The sequence below is a fragment of the Ailuropoda melanoleuca genome, chromosome 5, assembly GCF_002007445.2.
Source record: "Ailuropoda melanoleuca isolate Jingjing chromosome 5, ASM200744v2, whole genome shotgun sequence".
NCBI classification, from domain to species: domain Eukaryota; kingdom Metazoa; phylum Chordata; class Mammalia; order Carnivora; family Ursidae; genus Ailuropoda; species Ailuropoda melanoleuca.
This window is the reverse complement of record NC_048222.1, coordinates 29518929-29539670: the sequence shown is the minus strand read 5'-3', so window position 1 is coordinate 29539670 and position 20742 is coordinate 29518929. Positions and strand designations below refer to the sequence as shown.

The window sequence follows — 20742 nt, the reverse complement described above, 5'->3', positions numbered from 1 at the left end:
ACAGCCGGCCGCCCTCCCATACGCCAGGGGACGCCCGCCTTCTACGCGTGGAGGACATCACCCCTGGCCGGGCGTGCACACTTCACCTTCGCGGCGATGCTGGTGAACAGACGGGCTCACGCGGCCGCCCCTGACTGTGGGGGACCCTGCTCCAGCCCCTCTCCTCTCTCTCTCCCCAAGACCCTCCCTCCCAACACCCCTTCCAGACCTTGCGAGCGGCACCGGCCCCTGCACTTGCCTCAGGTCCATAAACCTCGCTGCCCGCTGCTCGGCTGCTCCGTAAGCACTTGCTTGCCTCATCGCTGATACTCGCTCGGTCATTCCTCACAATTCTATTCTGAGCCTGTTCTGGGTCAGGCGGGAGTACGGGACGCCTTTCTCCAGTCTCATCCCCCGGGAATCCATGCCTATTTTACAGATCGGAAACTGAGGCCCACCGGAGTAAAACAACTTGTCTGAGCACCCGAGGCTCCCCGGCCGGTTACCGGCGGTGAGGCCGCGTGATTCCCGCTTTGCGGCTGCTCCCCCGGGCCGCAGCTGTCGCACACCCCTCAAAGCAAACCGCTAGGCTCGCACCGTGCACGTGGGATCTACAAGCTCCGTGCGTGTCCACGCGAATGGGCTCCCCCACAACACGCTTCTAAATACAAACACCCACCACATGTGTTTGCGCCCATGCATTTCCCCAAGTCCTGTAGCTCCCTGCGCACCTGTGCACAGGTGACAGACACACAGACGTACACATAACTCTAACAGTAGCACCAGCATTTACACCTCTTTAAGACGCCTGTACGCCCATCTGCAGGGGTCCAGAACATGCAACACATAAGCCCTTTCTACACAAAATCAACAGCTGCACACACAAGCCCCCAGCACCAGCCCCACGGGAGGGGATCCGTGACACAAGCAAGGGTCCCACCCAGGAGACTGAACCAGAATCCGCTTCCGGGAAAGGATGCGTCTGCTCAGCACCTGCCCTCTAGAGATCGGACACTCATCTGCCCATCTTGTCTCAGCCCTGCTGAAGGAGGGGCCTGGCGTGGGGCCGGAGACAGGGCGCACCCTCCCCTCCCTCCCTCCCTCATTCTGAAAGGCCCCTGCCGACCCAATCCAGACTAAATCCTACCTAGAGGCCCCCTCAGCCTAGGGGCTCACAGATATCCCCACCCTCCCACCCCACCCCCAGGGGCTGTCAGGTCCTGGGACTGGGAATTAATGACAGATACAGTAAGACGGGCCCCTCCTCCTTGGAGGGGATTCCAGGCTTAGAGAACCCTGCCATCCCCCAGGAGGGGCAGTATCTGGTGGAGGCCAGGTGGGGATGCCCAGGACACCCTGTGTGCCCCACAGGGTACACCGTCCCCAGCCCAGCGCCACCTCAGAAGTACCCTGGCAAGGATCGTGGCCACCCCTGTGCCCCAGGGCGCTTCTCAGGGGCCTCACAAGCCTCAGAGAAGGCAGATACAATTGGAAAGACCCAGAAGCCCACCAAAAAACTGTTAATAATGACAATAATACCCTCCTCCATTTCTCATCTCATCTAAGACCCCCCTCAACCATGAGACAGCCACCGATTAAACCAAGGCTGTAAGCAATACGGAGCATCCAAATGTCAGAGATGTCAACTGGAAGGGGGAGAATCAGGTTGGGCCTCTCATTCATTCAGTGCATGCTTACTGGCGCCCACCAGGTAGCAGGGACTGTTCTAGGACCGGGGGACACAGCCATGAGCAAAACAAAGTCCCCGCCCTCCAGGGTGCCCAGCTAGTGGATGTGCTGACCTCCTGCTCTCCTGCAGTGCCTCTGGCTGTCACAGCAGCCCCACAGGTGAGGTCACAGAACTGCAAGGAAACAGAGGCTCCAGACGCTGGGCAATTCCCCCAAGGTAACACAGCCAGTAAATGCCTGGGCTGGGATTCGAACCCGCGGCTTTGCCAAGCTTTCTCCAATGCTCTACGCTGGCTCCATTAAAATCTGATTAGGTGACTTAGCAACAGCCACGCATTTTCTAGAAGTTTCACAGCCAAGTGTGCTTCTCATGCTTAGATCAAAGGCAGGACAGGGTTGTATGCATTTGAAGTGCCAGTCAAGAAGTTGACGTGAGCGTGAGGGCGCCTGGGTGGCTCAGCCTGTTAAGCGTCTGCCTTCGGCTCAGATCATGATCCCAGGGTCCTGGGATGGAGTCCCGCATCAGGCTCCCTGCTCAGTGGGGAGCCTGCTTCTCCCCCTCACAAAAATAATTTTAAAATCTTACAAAAAAAAAAAAAAACTCGATGTGAGTGAANGCCCCCCCCCCCCCCCCAAATGACCTCAGAAGTGACTTCCAGCCTGACCATCCTTGAGCCAGAAGCCTGACAGTTGTCCCCAGGCCTGGAGGTTCTCAGCGGAAGGTCAAGTCAAGGCCCAGGCCAGGAGGGTGGGGATGTTTGGCACCTGAAGCCGGGGCTCCCTGGAGAGTGAGTGGGGGGACCTCAGCTGGGGGCGAGGAGGGATTAGGTTTCCAGGCTTTGTAAGCAGAGCCCCCGCCCACCTGGCAGCCCCCTAGCCCCGGATCACCTTTCTCCTAAAGAGCCAGGTCCATCCTGGGTTTCCAGAGAGAGCAGCCCCCCACCTCCACCCCTCCACCAGCCTGATCCAGCCCTACCTGCTGCCAGCAGACCCCTGAGGTCTTCCTTCCCATGCTCATACAGGTTCTGTGGGAGATGCTGACCCCCCCCCGTCTCCCCCTCTCCGCCCAGCCTGCAGAGCACCCACCTCCACGCTGTCTCATCTGCTGCTGGGAGGGCCTCCAGGCCACTGGTGTGCAGCCCCGTACTCTCCCACCTGCAGGTCTCAGACAGGCTCGGGGACACCCCTACACCACACGCCACACCACGTGCACACGCGCGTGCGCACACACACACCATGCCCCTGACCTCAGCCCTATCCCTGGACCTTAACCATACTGCAGTCCCACAGGCGGGGCGGTCAACATGTAAGGAGGGGGCCTCAGGCCACCCAGGAGAAGCCAACCCCTTCTGTCATGTCTCCTCATCCAACCCAGACAACATTCATTGCTCCCCCCTTCCAGCCCAGCGCAGCTATCTCACAGTTCCCGAGTGCCAGGGCAAAGGCAATCAGGGCTCATTAGCTGCTGCTTTGCATCTCATTTGCATAATGTTCCCACGCCTGTCAAAATGCCAGAATCCTCCCAAAACCCCTGCCCATGACAGGCAGGGCTGGCCAGCTCTGGAGAAATAAAATGGACAAAACTGCACTGCAGGTCTGCGTAGGGAGCTACACGTGGAGGGACGGGGAAGGGCAGAAGGAGAAAACAGAGGCAACTTCAAGTTTCAGACCGAGAAAGGCACTCAGAGGAAGAGCAGTAGCTACTTACCGAGCACCTGCTAAGTCCAGGCACCATGCACAGTGCTTTATGCACTTTACCCACTTCTTTTCACAATGAACCATTTTACAGATGTGGAAACTGAGGGTTAGAGCTGTTAAGGCCTTGCTACTCAACGCCTGCATCCCAGGACCAGCAGCTGGGAGTTGGGAGGAAATGCAGAATCTCAGGTCCCACCCCAGACCCTGAATCAGAGTCTGCATCACCAGGAGAGCCCAGGAGACCAGAGTGGGAGAAGTGCTCGTTAAGGGACCTGCCCTCTGATACGCAGCTGGAGAAGAAACTGCCTGAACCAGTTAATCCCAAATTAACATCTTCCTTGAGCACCTACTATGTGCAGCACTGGGCTAGGGGAGCGACCCAGGAGACAACAAGACACATGACATCTGTAACCTTGTGGGCATTTCACGAACATTCTCCCAAAGCAGGAGACACCTAACAAATATATAATAACAGTTCCAGTGGCGACGAAGAAGAATGGAGGGCAAAGAAAGAGGATGAAAGGGGGGACATGTTAGAATCCCTCTCCGAGGAGATGACATTTGAACAGAGGCTTAAATAAAGGGAAAGGGGAGGTATGTGGTAATTTGCAGGAACAGTGTTTTCTGGTAGAGGGAAGAGCAAGGGCAAACATCCTGAAGTGGGAGTAAGCCAGGCACACTGAAGACACCCCAAAACCGAATGGATGTCTGGATGGACGGACAGGTGGGTAGACAAAGGGATGGCAGGTAGACAGAGGTAGTAAATAAGGTAGGAATAAAGAGGAAGTGGGCAAGGGCTAGATCCTGCAAGACCTTGTAGGTCATAGGGAGGATTCTATCTTATTCTAAGTACGAAGAGAAGCCACTGATATTTTTTTTAAGATTTTAAGTAATCTCTACACCCAATGTGGGGCTCAAACCCATGACCCCAAGGTCAAGAGTCACACTTTCCACTGACTGAGGAAGCCAGGCGCCCCAAAGCCTTTGGGTTTTCTTTTTTTTTTTTTTTTTAAGATTTTATCTATTTATTTGAGAGAGAGAGAGAGAGAGATCACGAGCATGAGGGAAGGGTAGAGAGAGAAGCAGCCTCCCTGCTGAGCAGGAAGCCCAAAGCAGGACTCGATTCCAGGATCCTGGGATCATGACCTGAGCCAAAGGCAGGCACTTAACCAACTGAGCCACCCAGGTGCACTGAAACCTTCGGTATTTTTGAGCGAGGGGGAGAAGAGATTCCATTTGTTTTCAAGAGATTGTCATGGCTTTTATGTGGACAGTGAGCTGGAGGAGGCAAGGGCTGAAGAAGCAAACCAGTTAAGAGACTTTTGAAATATTTATTCCCAACAGAAAGGAGTGCTGCGGCCACTAAAACACACATCCGAGAACATTTGTGCATAATAGCGAATTCTCTTCAAACAGCTCTGTTCATAACAGCTCCAAACTGGAAGCAAATGAGATGCCATCTACAGAAGGGCTGATCAGCACACTGTGCGGTTTCCCGCATACAGCAGAGGTCGGGGGTTTGCTTTTTCATGGCTACATAGGATTCCACCGGGCAAATTCCACAGTGTGGTTTGTTTTTTTTTTTTTTGAATGTTAAAGATTTTATTTATTTCAGAGAGAGAGAGACAGAGAACTAGCAGGAGGGAGGGCCTATCCGGGGCTCGATCCCAGAACCCCAGGATCATGACCTGAGCTGAAGGCAGATGCTTAACTGACTGAGCCACCCAGGAGGCCCCACACCATCAAATCTTACACAGCACTGAAAAACATCTGACTACACACAACCACACGGGTGATCTCAAGACACCGTGCTGAGCAAGAGAAGCCAAGCTTAAAAGAACATATGTAGTGGATTCTATTTATATGAAGTTCAAGTACAGGTAAATCTTGACTTCTGGTTCCTGGGCAAGATGGGGCGGATACACTTCTCCCTATTTGTCCTGTGAAGTACAGCTAATGCCCTGGGCATTATACATAAAACAAACTTACAAAGACTCTAAAAAGGGAGAGAAGAGGGCAGACTGACAAGGGATCTCAGGACCCAAGAGACAACACAGCAGTGAGTTCTCTGGGTTTTCTTTTTTGCCCCACATATCTCAGATTTGGAGCTGGGGAAGTCAGCAACCCAGAAATATCAGTGAGTGTGAACAAAAACAGCTCCAGGAAAGCCTCTTCTCCCTAGCTGAAGGACTAGGAAAGGCACAGTCTAGCAAGACAAGAATCTTTATTTATTTTATTTTTTTTTTTAAGATTGTATTTATTTATTTGACAGAGGGAGAGACAGCCAGCGAGAGAGGGAACACAAGCAGGGGGAGTGGGAGAGGAAGAAGCAGGCTCCCAGCGGAGCAGGGAGCCTGATGCGGGGCTCGATCCCAGGACCCTGGGATGACGCTCTGAGCCAAAGGCAGATGCTTAATGACTGAGCCACCCAGGCACCCCAAGACAAAAATCTTTAAAACAATAAATGCCCTACTCTAGCCAAACACCATGGAAAAAACTACAGCCCCATCGCCTCTGCAGGACCTGACGCCTCCCAGTGGGGAGCTGTGTCTGGGTGTAACCAGTGCCCCATTCCCCCACCACCAGTTGGTTGTAGAGAACAGGTGGGGAGCTGGGACTTCCATCCCCACCCAATGGTATGAAGGTGCCCCTCCCCCTCCATGCTGGGGGTGGGGGTGGACCTTGGAGGCCTAGTTAGGACTTCCACCATCCCCAGCTGTAACAGATCAGTGGAGGTCTGGTGGGAAGCCAGAACTCCCACCCCTGCCCAGGAGTAAGGAGGCAGCCTTCTTTCAGGTCAACTGAGGTCAAGTGGGGAAGCTGGACTTCTACCCGGACGTGGCATCAACAGGCGCAGCCTTAGACCTGCTAAGACAGAAAATCTGAATAAGAGCCAGTGTCTCATAACAATACCCCGATGTCCAGGATACAACAGAAAAATCATACCAAGAGCCAGAAAAATCTCAATCTGAATGAGAAAAGGCAACCAACATATGCCAACAGCAAGATGACACAAATATTGGAACTACTGGACAAGGAACCTAAAGCTGCAGTCTTAAAAATGCTTCAACAAACAATGATGAACACCCTGGAAACAAATGAACAAATAGAAAGCTTTAGCAAAGAAACAGAAGATACAAAGGGGCATCAAACTGAAATATTAGAACGCAAAGGTCCTCGGAGGGGCTCAACAGCAGGGTGGAGACAAGAGAGGAAAGAATCCCTGAACTTGAAGACAAAACAAAAGAAACAATCTGCACAACAGAGATAGGATGGTTTGGGGGTGGGGGGATTAAAAAAAAAAAAGAACAGAGCCTCAGGGCCCATTGTCTGCACAACAGAGATAGGATGGATTGGGGGGAGGGGATTAAAAAAAAAGAACAGAGCCTCAGGGCCCTATGGGCCTGTAACAGAAGAGTCAACATTCCTGTGGTTAGAATTCTGCCGGGGACAAGAGAGGAGAAAGGGTGTGGGGCTGAAAAAGTCTTCAAAGTAATGGCTAAAAAAACCCCTCCACTCCCTGAATCTCCAGAGTCTGTACTTACCCCCACAAGGAAAAGGAAAATGAGAGAAGCTAAGGAATTTGTCTGAAGTCATACAGCTCACGGTCATTTGTTGTCAGGCTTTAGGAAGCTCCAGAACCATCTGGAGGTTTGGATAAAATGGAGATTCTGTCCACGGCCAGAGATTCTGCTCCAGCAGGGGTTTCGGTCGTCTGTTGCCACATGACAAAGCTCCCCAGAATTTAGTGACCTAAAACAACAATTTATTGTGTTTTGCAATTCTGTGGCTTGGCTGGTGCACCTGCGTGGTTCACCTCTCCTACAGTGGCTTCCAGTGGGAGCTGCAGTGTCCGAGACAGCTTCTTCATTCTCGTGGGTGGCCCCTCAGCTGAGCCAGCCCCTCCCCTCTCCCTCCTCCCTGTCTTTCCCCCCAGTCTGTGGTCTCTCCAGCAGGGCACCTTAGACCTACTTACCTAGTAGCTCAGGGCCCCAAGAGTAGACATTCAGAAGGACAAGCTCCAGTCTTTCAAATCACCTTATCTATCAAGCCTCTGCCTCTCTCACACCGGCCAATGTCACATTGCCCAAAGCAGGTCACAGAGCAAGCCCAGAGTCAATGGGGGGGGCACTAGAGCAGGAGGTACCTAGCAGGAGGTGGGGATCACAGGTGACGGCGGGGAGCACCCATGTCCCAGACCACCACAGTAGCTCAGCGCTGGGGCCCACGGATTTGCATGCCTTATGAGCTGCTTTCCAGGTAGCTCCCCACTGGGATGGGGACACAGGAGTGCAGTGACGGCTGCAAGAACCGGTCCTATCCTATTCCTACACCAATTCTATAACACCAACACCAAAGAGGCTTTTATATCTCCCCACCTGTTCTGGTCACTGATCAAAGGTAATGTCAGAGACACAATCACTGTCTGGGGGGTGGGGGTGGACAGCCCCGGGCAGACACACACCCACTGGGTCACAGGAACACTGTTCAGACACGAGCTTCTCCAGCAAGGGTGGGGCTCTGACTCAGCCCCAGTCCAGCCAGGTGGCCCTGCACAGGTCAGTCGCTCTCTGGGTGTCAGTCGCTCCCCTCAAAGTGAGGGAGTTGGCCCAGATGAAAAATCACCGGGGGACCCTTTACATATTTCTGCACCCATGGAGCTCCACGTTTGGAAAGATTTGTATCTACCAAACAAACTGCATGAGCTAAGAAATTTTTTTTAAACTAGACAACAAATTACTTTTGACTCCATTAATTACCAGGTAGAGTTTCTGATCAGCATGACATCGCCAACATTTCTACGCCGAACTGATAAAATTCCCACCCAAAGCAAAGCGCTCTGAGGTACTGGACGACTGAACTGCCTCAGTTTGGGAACTGCGAGGTTTGGGGACAGTTTTGGCAATACTCAAAATATCCGAGCTCCTCTCTGGAATCTTGGAGGCCTTGGGCTGAGATGGACCAGCCCGCATGCCGCGCTGCACCCTGGGAGAAACACAGGGCATATAAGGGTGCACTGTCCGTTGTGGGAGTCACTAGTGCCATTTGACTATTTAAATTCAAGTTCAGGGGCGCCTGGGTGGCTCAGTCATTAAGCATCTGCCTTTCATCCAGGGCATGATCCTAGGGTCCTGGGATGGAGCCCTGCATCGGGCTCCCTGCTCTGCTGCGAGCCTGCTTCTCCCTCTCCCACTCCCCCTGCTTGTGTTCCCTCTCTCACTGGCTGTCTCTCTCTCTGTCAAATAAATAAATAAAATCTTTAAATAAATAAATTAATTAATTAATTCAAGTTCAACAGAATTAAATAAAATTGAAAATTTGGGGCGCCTGGGTGGCTCAATCAGTTAAGCGTCTGCCTTCAGCTCAGGTTGTCATCCCAGGTCCTGGGATCCAGCCCTGCGCGGGCTCCCTGCTGAGCAGGGGGTCTGCTTCTCCCTCTCCCTCTGCCACTGCCCCTGCTCCTGTTCTCTCTCTCTCTCCCTCTCTCTCTCTGAAATAAATAGATAAAATCTTTTTAAAAATTTTTCAAATTGAAAATTCAATTCCTAAAAATACAAATCAGTTCCTCAGTTGCATGAGCCGCATTTCATGTGCTTAACAGCCACTAGTGGCTCCCGTGTCCGGGTAGACACAGAACATTCTCATCGTCGCAGAAAATTCAAACGGTTTTGGACGGTATCACCAAAAATACAAAAGCAGAGGCGCCTGGGGGGCTCAGTCCGTGAAGCGTCCAACTCTTGATTTCAGCTCAGATCATGATCTCAGGGTCCTGAAATCGAGCCCCACGTCAGGCTCTGTGCTCAGTGTGGAGTCTGCTTGAGATTCTCTCTCTCCCTCTGCCCCTGCCCCCGATCTCTCTCCCTCCAAAATAAATAAATAAATAAAACCTTGAAAAAAAGATACAAATGCAGGCATGTCCGACACTATCCATTTGATGGGGCCCAAAAGGAGAGCTCCTACACATCAAATTCTAGCTGCCCCGCTGCTAATATGATATGGTAGAACTGCATTTCTTGGGGGAAAAAAATTGGCTCCAAAACAGTGCAAAAATCACACTTAGGGATGCAGCCAACAACCACTTTTTTTTTTTTGAGATTTTATTTTTAAGTAATCTCTACACCCAACGTGGGCTTGGGCTTTACAACCTAGAGGGCAAGAGCCACATGCTCTACCAACTGAGCCAGCCGGGTGCCCAGGACGCAGCCAACCTTTAAAATCACGTACTATGGGGTGGCCCAGTTGGTGAAATGTCTGCCTTCAGCCCAGGTCATGATCCCGGAGTCCTGGGATCAAGCCCCGAGTTGGGCCCCCTGCTCAGCAGGGAGCCCGCTTCTCCCTCTCCCTTTGCCACCCCCCCGCCTTGTTCTCTCTCTCTCTCTCTCTCTCTCTCGCTCTCTCAAATAAATAAAATCTTAAAGAAAGATGATTAAGATCTTGATAAAACTGCATGACCAACAATATCTGGAGTAAGCCCCTACCCATGACCTGCCCCCTAGGATTCCTCCCACCCTCAAAGAGGAGAGAGCCAGGGGCCTTTGCTCACCCTGACAAATAGAAACTTCTTTGACCCTGCAAGCCGCATGGGCTTGTCTATTTCTAAAGGGCTGCTCTGCAAGGGGACAGTGTGGGAAAGATGGCGGGCTGTCTGATTTACTGTGAAAGTAATTTTTAGGAGCAGACACTGCTGGTTGTCTAACCAACAGCCAGTCCTCCTTTGCACTTGCTGACAGGAGTCCCACCTACTTCACGAGAGACTCAGAAGAAGGGCTGAATGGCCCGAGGCAGGCTTTTTCAACTTCGGCACTACTGACATTTGGGACTGGTGATTCTTTGTTGTGGGGCTGTCCTGGGCTTTGTAGGTTTGGCTATATCACGGGCTTCTACCCACTGGATGCCAATAGCAGGCCCCCTCTGAGTTATAATAACCAAAAATTCTGTGGGCATTGCCAAATGTCTCCTGGGGGCAAAATTAACCCAGGTGGAGAACCACTGGCCTAAGACATAAATTCTAAGCCAGTGGTTCTCAAACTTGAACATGCATCAGGATCACCTAAAAGACTTGATAAAACACAGATTGCTCACCCCCAAAGTTTCTGATTCAATAGGTCTGTGGTGGGTTTGAGAGTATGCATTTCTATTGAGCATCCAGGTGATGCTGACATTCCTGGTCCGGGGACCCCACTTTGAGAACCACTGGTCTAAGTCATTTGTGGCACTCTAGTTCCCCTGGCCAATCAGACCGGAGAGAAAGAGCTTCCAGGAAAGTTTTCCTTGTTGATGATAAGAGGCACTTGGGAAGAAACAGTCCCTTCTTCTTGAACATTGTGGAGTCTGCATGTGATGTCTGGAGCTGTGGCAGCCATTCTGGGCTCCCAGGAGGAGCTAGGTTAAGGGCCAAACCTACCCACTGAAGATGAACTAAGGCTGGAGCTGTCATCAGGAGATCCTAGTGAGCAAGACAGCAAGTTTTCCTTTTAGTTTAAGCAAGCAGTTCCCAAACTTAACTGCCCATTACAATACATGTGAAACTTTAAAACTCACCCCACATCAATTAAGTCAGAACCTTTGAGTGTACAGTCCAAGAATTTGTATTTTTTAAAAGTTTTCCCAGGTATTTCAATGTTCAGCCAAGTTTGAGAACCCTTGCTACTGTAAGTGTGGTTGATGGACCATCAACATTAGCATTATCTGAAAGGATGTCAGAAATGGAGACTGTCAGGCCCCACCCCACACTCTGGGACCTACTGGCTCAGGGCCTGTATTTTCACAGGTAATATGTGATCTGTATACACAATAAAATTTGAGAGAAACAATGCCTTAAGCCATTTTGAGTTGGTTTTTCTGTCGTTGGCATACCAACTGTTACCATCTACACAGCTAACACACTTGAATACAGGATTCATGCATTTAAATCACCTTGAAATAATTCTTTCAAGAGAGGCCCCAACAGTCTTCCCAACACTAGAGAACACTGTGGCCATGTCTCATAAAGTTGACCATGCCCATACCTACAACTTAGGAATTCCACTTAATGGCATACACTCTTCAGGAAAACTTACATATGCTCAAGAAAACAAACATAAAAATGTCCTTTGCAATTTTGTTATGTCAGAAAAGGGAGAGAACCTAAATGTCCATAGGTGGGGAAATTAATAAGTTACGGTATATTCATATTACCGTGACATTAGTTAACATTTTTTATTTTTTTTTAAGATTTTATTTACTTATTTGACAAAGAGAGAGAGAGCACACAAGCAGGGGGAGCAGCAGGCAGAGGGAGAGGGAGAAGCAGCTCCCCGCTGAGCAAGGAGCCTGATGCGGGGCTCAATCCCAGGACTCTGGGATCATGAACTGAGCTGAAGGCAGACGCTTAACCAACTGAGCCACCCACGTGCCCCTAGTTAACATTTTTTAAATTAATTTATTTATTTGAGAGAGAGCAAGTGTGCCTGCCTGTGTGCAAGTGGGGGGAGGGGCAGAGGGGGAGAGAGGATCCTCGAGCCGACTCCCCACTGAGTGTGCAGCCTGATGCAGGGCTCCACCCGGCCTTGATTCCACCACCCAGAGATTATGACCTGAGCTGAAACCGAGAGTAGGACACTTAACCCACTAAACCACCCAGGCACCCCGACATTAGCTAACATTTACTGAGCAGACACTGCCTTTCATTAATGTTTTACATGAATTACCTTGTTTAACATCATAGCGTCCCTATGAGGCAGGCATTATTAGAATCCTCATTTTATAGATGGGGAAACTGAGGCACACAGCAGTATTGTTAAAAAACTGTGCTTTTCCACTCAGATGCACATAAGAATTACCTGGAACACGTTTTGTTTTTTTTTTTTAATTGTAGTAAAATACACATAACATAAAATTTAGCATTTTGACCACTTTTAAGTATAGGATTAAGTATATTCCCATTGTTATGCAACCATCCCTAAAACCCATCTCTAGAACTTTTTCATCATCTCAAACTGAAGCTCTGTCCCCATGAATAAACTCCCCAATCCCCCTCTTCGACCAGCCCCTGGTAATTACCATCCTGCCTTCTGTACCTATGAATTTGCCTAGTCTAGGGACCACCTCCTATTAAGTGGAATCACACAATGTATCTTTTGTGGCTGGCTTCTTTCGCCTAGCTGCATGTTTTCAGGGGCCACCCGTGTTGTAGCATGGGTCAGAACTCCATTCCTTTTTCAGGCCGAATCATATTCCATTGGCGGCATCCGCCCCATTTCCTTGATCCATTCATCCGCCAAGGGACACCGGATTGTTCTCGCCTTTTGGCTACTGTGAATAATGCTTCTCTGAACACTGTGTTTCAGGATCTGTTTTAAGTTCCTGCTTTCACTGCATTTGGGTTGACACCTAGAAGTGGAATTTGGGGTCATATTCCGTGTTTCAATTTTTGAAGAATCGCCACCCCAGTGTTCAGCAGCAGCCGTACCATTTTACATCCCCATCAGCAACGCAGAAGGGGCTCCGATCTCTCCACATCCTCACCAACAGTCGTTAGTTTCTTTTTATAATAGCCATCCTAATGGCTGTGACGTGGTAGCTCGTTGCGGTTCGATTTGCATTTCCCTAATGATTAAAGCGGTTGAACATTTTCAAGCACTTATTTGCAACCTGCACCTTTTCTTTAAAGAAATATCTATTCAAGTCCTTTGCTTACTTTTAAACCAGGTTCTTGGTCCTTTGTGTTGAGTGGTAGGAGTTCTTTATATATTCTGGATATTAATCCCTTATCAGATATACGATTTGCAAATATTTTCTCCCATTCTGTATGTTGTCCTTTTACTCTCTTGATAGTATCCTTTGATGCACAAAAGTCTTAATTTTTTAGAGGGAGAGGGGCAGAGAGAGAGGGAGAGAGAGAATCTTTTCTTTTCTTTTTTTTTTTTTTTAAGATTTTATTTATTTATTTGATGGAGAGAGAGACAGCCAGCAAGAGAGGGAACACAGGCAGTGGGAGTGAGAGAGGAAGAAGCAGGCTCCCAGCAGAGCAGGGAGCCCAATGCAGGGCTCGATCCCAGAATGCTGGGAGCACACCCTGAGCCGAAGGCAGACACTTAAACGACTAAACCACCCAGGCACCCCGGAGAGAGAGAATCTTAAGCAGGTTCCACGCCCAGCAAGGAGCCTAACGTGGGGCTTGGTCTCACAACCCCAAGATCATGACCTGAGCCAAAATCAAGAGTCACTGCTTCACTGACGGAGCCACCCATGTGCCCCCGAAGTCTTAAATCTTTATGAAGTCCAATATATTTAATTTTTTTCTTTTGTTGCCTGTGCTTTTGGTATCATATCCAAGAAATCATTGCCAGGTTCAACGTCATGAAGACTCCCCTCTGTGTTTGCTTCTAAGAGTTTTATAGTTTTAGGGGCGCCTGGGTGGCTCAGTCGTTAAGCATCTGCCTTCGGCTCAGGGCATGATCCCAGAGTCCTGGGATTGAGCCCCACATCAGGCTCCTCCGCTGGGAGCCTGCTTCTTCCTCTCCCACTCCCCCTGCTTGTGTTCCCTCTCTCGCTGGCTGTCTCTTTCTCTGCCAAGTAAATAAATAAAAAATCTTAAAAAAAAAAAAAAGAAAGAGTTTTATAGTTTTAGGTCTTAATGTCTAGGTCATTGATCCATTTAAGTGAATTTTTTTATACAGGGTGAGGTAAGGGTCAAACTCCATTCTTTCACATGTAGATAACCAGCTTTCTTACCTAGGACACTTTTAAAACTCCTCAAAGCCAGGCTGTACCCCAGAATCTCTATGGTGGGGCCCAAGCATCAGTGACAAAAAGCTGCTCAGGTGGTTCCCAAACATCCCCTGGGCTGTGAACCACTGTCCTACCGCCCTGAAATCTTAGTCCCAGCTCATCTTGTATTGGTCTCAGCCCAGTTTCGAGCACAGGTGTGGCCCGTGGAGGTATTCACTGGGGTTTACACTGGGCCTGGGGTGACCCGGGGAGATTCTCTGGCCCTAGAACTTTACAGACACATTTCTCCAGCACTTTCCACGCTATGGCAGGTGCATCTAAGGAGATAAATAAGATCTGGCCATGGAGTCAGCTCCAGGGGAACATAGATAGACCCAGGAGAGGCCAGAGTCAGATGGCAATAGGGTGCCGGACAGTGTAAGGCAGGCTATCCACACCACGGAATCAGAGAGGTCTGGCTGCAGGGGAGGGCTGCCTGGAGGCAGGGCTGTGGTACAGCCTTGAAGGGCCGGACGGCAAGGCAAGTTCAGAGGTGGAGGAGCTGCCGCAGAGGCATACAGGGGGGTACACGGGGAGCAAAGGGGGAGAAGCTTCCCAAGGAGGACAGAAGAGGAAATAACTGTACCAGCAGCTGACATCTGCTGGGAGCCTCTCTTTCCACTGTCGCGTTTCCTCATCTTTAAACTGAGGAGAGCAGCAGCCCCTGGCGCACGGGGCCGCTGGGCAGATTACATGACCTGGGACAGGAAAAGCCCCTGGAACCCTGCCTGACACAGAAGAAGTGGTCAATAGTGCCGACTAGGTATTTCTTCCTTATTATCTCCTTTAATCTCAACAGCAGCCCTAAGACACGGATACCATTATCTCTCTTTTTTCAAAGAGGAAACTAGGGATCAGAAGGGTGAAGTCAGTGGCCCAATATCACCCAGCAGGAATGCGCCAGGATCGAGACTCTCTTCTGTCCGACTCCAAAGCTGTCCACAAATCTTCCACAAAACTTGGGAACAGATGCCGGAGTCCTGGAACCCAGAACTGGAGGGGGCCTCCCAAAGGCACTGTGTCTCCTTCGTTTTGTAGAGAAAGACAACCAGAGAAGGTGGGTGATGGCGCGAAGCCCCACGGCACGGCAGGCTGAGGGGGAACTGGGGCTGAGGCTTGCAGCGGGACCGATGGGCAGGACAGATCGCCACGCTGGCCTCAGTCTCCCCACGAGTCAGTAAGCACCAAGTGCCCCAAAATGCAGCCAGCTCACAAGAGCGCAGCGGGGAGCCCAGGCGTTATCCCGGAGGAGGAGGCCACGCAGCTTCTGCCCCGAGAGCCCAGCCACCCGCCGCCTACCTCAGGCTGGCCAAGGTCGCCCCCAGAGGCTCCCAGTCCCCCGCCCCCGCAGCGTGGGCCTGCATCGCAAAGACCCCCTGAAGGGCCCCCACCGCAGCCTCCGATCAGACCCGCCACCGACACCGGGAGGAAGTCAGGCAATCACAGGTGACCTTTGCAAGGGAGCAGAATGTAAAGTGGAATCCATTTGCCTGTGCAATCTTCGTAATTACCACAGCAATTATTCCCAGGGAGCCATTGTGACCAGGCTTCAGTGCAGGTGCTGAGCCCCCAACGCGCTTTGGTTTCTGCCTCCCCCCTCCAACCACAGGCTGCCTTTTGTCCCATGGCATAATCTGCTCCAAGTGCACAACCTCTCCGCTCTCCAGCCACAACCACAGGGTGGGCTGCAGGCGGCTGGCTTCAGCCCCATCGCGGAGATGAGCAAACCGAGGGCCCTCCCCACGGAGGACGAGTGGCCCGTAAGCAGCTGGGTTCGGGCGGGAGCTGGCCCCTCACACCTGATCTGGGTCCCCTTTATTCCCACTCAACAGTTTCCTGGGTAAGGCGGAAAGACCCTCTGAGTCATTCTCCTCCAGAAACAGAGGGGAAATGGATACACGAGTGGCACCCGTGTGTAATTTAGAGAAGCAGTTTCTAAGCCTGGACGTGTGACAAAATCGCTTTCAAAGAAAATGCACATTCCTAGTCCCCGTGCGGGAGAGTCTTCGAGTCTGCTGATCTGGGGTAAAATCCAAGTGTCTCTGTTTTGTTATGTTTTACTTTTTTTAAAAGTTCCCTCATCTGATTTCAATAATAAGCCCAAGTTTGGGAAACGTTAGGAGGCACAGGAAAGAATTTCTGAATATTTTCTGTTCTCTCACTGTCGACTTTTCTAACAACCCAAAGCATCTTCTTTTTCACATCTAAATAACCCCTGGAAGAGGTCAGGAAAGAAATGTGAGTCATTCACACTATAGTATAAAGAAGTTTACTCAGGGGTGCCTGGGTGGCTCAATCGTTAAGTGTCTGCCTTCGGCTCAGGTCATGATCCCAGGGTCCTGGGATGGAGTCCCACATCGGGCTCCCTGCTCTGCAGGAAGCCTACTTCTCTCACTCCCCCTGCTTTTGCTCCTTCTCTCACTGTCTCTCTCACTCTCTGTCAAATAAAAAAAATAAATAAAATCCTTAAAAAAAAAAAGTTTATTCAGCCAGCTTTCTGCCTAATGTCCAGCTGACATTCTGCCCATTCAGGGGAAGAGGAGGATGGGAATTAGGAGCGTTGAGTCTGGGTGGCTCAGCTGGTTGAGCGTCCAATGCTTGGTTTCGGCTCAGGTCATGATCTCATGGGTCATGGGATCATGCCCCATGTTGGGCTCTACGTTCAGCAGGGAGTCTGCTTGGGATTCTCTCCCTTTGCCCCTTCCCCCACTCGTGCGCACTCTCTCAAATAAATAAATCTTTAAAAAAAAAAAAAAAGGAGTGTTGGGGCACCTGGGTGGCTCAGTCATTAAGTGTCTGCCTTCGGCTCAGGGAGTGATCCCGGCGTTCTGGGATCAAGCCCCACATCAGGCTCCTCCACTGTGAGCCTGCTTCTTCCTCTCGCCCTCCCCCTGCTTGTGTTCCCTCTCTCTCTGGCTGTCTCTCTCTCTGTCAAATAAATAAATAAAATCTTTAAAAAAAAAAAAAAGGAGTGTTGAGGAAAGAGAAGACAGCAGGCAGAGGGAGGGAAGAGAGATGCTCCTGAGAGAGGTATTAAGAGCAAGGCGCTTTGAAGTGAGCCAAATGACTTGACAGGCATGTCTCCAATGGGAAGAGAGAGGCCTGAACTTGTAGTAACGGACACTCATGCCGGAGTCCAGATGGTCACTAACCAGTGTGTGCCTGAGCTCCGTGGGGAGGCCAGGCAAGCCCACGGCTGGGGAATGACCTAACTCCTCACAATTCCAAGTGCGGGCCGGGGGCCAGCAGTGCCGGCATCGCCTGCGTGTTGGTGAGAAATGCGGAATCTCGGGCTCACCACATCCTCCAACTGCGAGTCCCCAGGAGACCTCTGAGCAGATCAGAAGCTCTAGTCCAATTAGCAGTTAGCCCCAGGGAGCCTCGGGCATTACCTGCTTCTAGGAGAACACGAACGAGCAACAGGCAGGGGTGCCTCATAAAACAAGTGGGGGGCCTGGGGAGAGGGGCTAAACCCCACCACTCAGCTGGCCCTGACCTGCCTTCTAAAGGAACGGGGGGGGCATAGGTCAATAAGATGAAGTAAAGCTGGGGCTCTTGACTTGGAAGCCTGTCGCAGGGTGTGCGGCTCACTTTGCCACTAACCCGAGGGCTGTCATGGGCCCCAGAGGAGCTACGATGAGAAAGCATTTTGGAAACTGTGAACCACTAGACAGAGTGAGTCAACGCCGCTGCTGCCTGGTGTCCTCAGGAGACCCCGTATATGCCCGGCCTCACACGCAGCCAACCTTACCTGTTCCTTCCCGTGACCCTCCAGAGGGGGCATCTCAGGCTGAAAGGAGTCGGACAAACCAGGTCACGTGATGATGGTATTTTCCGATGAGGTTTAGTGCATCTGCCAGGATCTGAAGACCCTGGAAACGGGTACCAGGTACAGCCAGGTGGGGGTGCTCCAGGCTCCCCAAATCTCACAGCCACCCACCTGCCAGGGTGGCTCCCCACCCTGACTGCTCAGAAGAACCAGTGCCGTCTGCACCACTGCAATGGGTAAAATAAAAGGACAGACGACGCCAAGTGTCGGCAAGGATGCGGAGCAACCAGAACTCTAAAACACGGCCGGTGGGAGGTGAAAAATGGCCACTTCGGAAAACCATTTGGCAATGTCTACCAAAGTTCGCCACATGCACACCTTCAACCCACACTCCCACTCCTGGCTATATGCCCCACGGTCACGAGTGCACGTGGCCCCCAGAGCCCCGTGCGTGAATGCTCACCGCAGTGGTACTCATGTTAGCCCCAAACCACCCAAACGTGGAAACACTAAACTGTGTGCAGTTGCGTGTGCTACATGGCCCAGAGCCCTGCTTCAGGCCAAAGGTGCCCCTACCCCAGCTGCGGGGGGTGCTTACCGCTAACAAGCCTCAGTCCCTCCCCAAGAACTGCCGTCCACCCGACAAACCTCTCCAGGTGGGCAGCTCACATCCAGTAAGGGGCTGCCACCGTCCCGGACCCCTCGCCTTAATGCAGGACCCCTGTGAAGCTAACACTCTCCCCGGGCTGCAGGTGGAAGGGAGCACGCTGCAGGGGCGATGCCTCTGGAGTTGGAGAGGCTGGGGGAACAGTAATGCCTCATAAAGCCCGAGGAACGGGCCGGCTGTGGCTGGGGGCTCTTGTGCCCGGAGAAAGACAATGAAAGACTGAGAGCGATGAATCACTACTTCAAGGCAAGCCTGAAAGCCAAGGGCCTCCTTAGCCGCATGTAAATCCTCCCCCACAGCTGAAGGGGAGGGAATAGCCAAGGAAGAGACACAGGGCTTCAGGATAAGAGGAGCAGAATGTCAGAGGAGGTTGCGTTCTCACCCCACGATGAGTCTGTGGCACCAAGGTCAGGCCTTGCTCTGGAAAGAGTGGGTCTTAAGCGACCCCTCAGAGCCTAGCATGCCTTCACACTGAAGACGGAGCTGAGGGTCCTCCCTCAGATCTGCACCCCCCACCTCGCCCTGGCCACCAGCCCAATAACTAGGGTAAAGCACATGTCAGCCCAGCTGCCAGACAGAGCCACAGCGCCCCGGCAGAAGCCAGGAGAGCGCGCGGGGTGCCATCTGAGGGCCGGATCAAGGGGTGGGGTGGGCCACGAAGCTGGGTAAGGGAGAGTTAATCCCACATGGAAGAATCAGAGGGAGAAAGCAATGACCACAGCGGGAGCGGCAGAAAGGCCAAGGCTGTGTGTCAGACAGTGGAAGAGGGGGTCAGAGCCTCAGACACGTGGGCACATTTGGTGGATGTGCCGGTCAGGCCAGAACACCCACCAGGACTCTGCCTCCTACACGACTGGTGGACCCTCCCTGTGCCAAAGCCATAAGGAATGTGGTGGCGTGAGGGGGTCCCAGCAGCCCGACAAGCTTCAGGGTGAGCGTCCTTCGAAGACCCTAGAGTAGGAGCTGTTGTCACAGCACTGGGTGCCCTGGCAGCAGTGAGATGACAGGGTCCCCTAGTAAGAGGCCGGGTGGCAGCATCTCTCCGTCAGAAGCAAGGTGGGTCCAATGATCGCAACTACAGGCGAGGTCAGAGCCATGGCTGGGCCAGCCCGACCCACAGAGCTATGGGAATGGTTAACAGAACCCGGCCGCCCCGGGGGTAAGCCAGCCGGGCAGCCAACAAGGACACTGCCTGCTCCACAGAATCAAAGGAAACCAAAGCCTGAGGATCAATACAAGTCATGATCCTTTGCCCAATTTCCAGACCTGAGCAAGGTTTCAGATCCAAGCGACTGGAGTAGAGACCAGGGCCCCCGGAGGAAGGGCCCTGTGACCCCAGAACAGATATATGTGATAATGATTTGACCAATCCCTCCCCAGAAGGACTTGTGCAGCCATTTATCTGGGTAAGCCTCACTGGAGAAGGAGGAACCCCCGGGCATTTCAAGGACTATTAGACACAGGGTCCATATGGGTATCAGTCCAGGGGCCCAAACAGTGTTCATGGCCCCCCGTTTGGTGGGAGCATATGGGGGCCAGATGCCAAATGGATTCCTGGCCCAGGTTTGGCTCACAGGGAGCCCACTGTGTCCACCCTCTGCCCCTCTGTATGACCTTGGGGCAGTCACCTCCTCTGTTTGGGCCCTGGTGCCCACCGTGCGGGGAAAGGCTGCCCTAGGCGGGGCTGGGCGAGCAGGGTGTACACTCACATCCTGATGTCCACACTCCTGTCTGGGCACCTGGACAGTGCCCTGGGAACCCACCAGACCCTGGTCCCATCTCCATCCTGCCCCTTCCTGACGTCCACACTCCTGTCTGAGCACCCGGACAGCGCCCTGGGAACCCACCAGACGCTGCTCCGATCTCTGTCCTGCCCCTTCCTGATGTCCACACTCCTGTCTGGGCACCCGGACAGCGCCCTGGGAACCCACCAGACCCTGCTCCGATCTCTGTCCTGCCCCTTCCTGGCAAGTCCCCATGCTCTCATTTCTCATTTTCTGCGAAGCGGGGAGGATGGCACCTACTTCACACAGCGGCTGTGAGAACCGCCACGGAGAACAATGTTTCACAACACCTCCTCCTTCCTGGCTCCCAGCTGACACCGGCGCCGTTGTCAGGAGAAAATGGGAGCAGCCTGCCGAGAACACGCCCGCACTCACTCGGCCCCCACCCACCCCGAGCTCTGCCT

General features: G+C 52.1%; 1 protein-coding gene across 1 annotated transcript in view; it reads right to left on the bottom strand.

Annotated features, from left to right (window-relative positions):
- PACSIN1 (protein kinase C and casein kinase substrate in neurons 1) overlaps positions 1 to 20742 on the bottom strand; it is a 55911-nt gene that overhangs the window by 18500 nt on the left and 16669 nt on the right. The gene's annotated exons all lie outside the window — the stretch shown is intronic.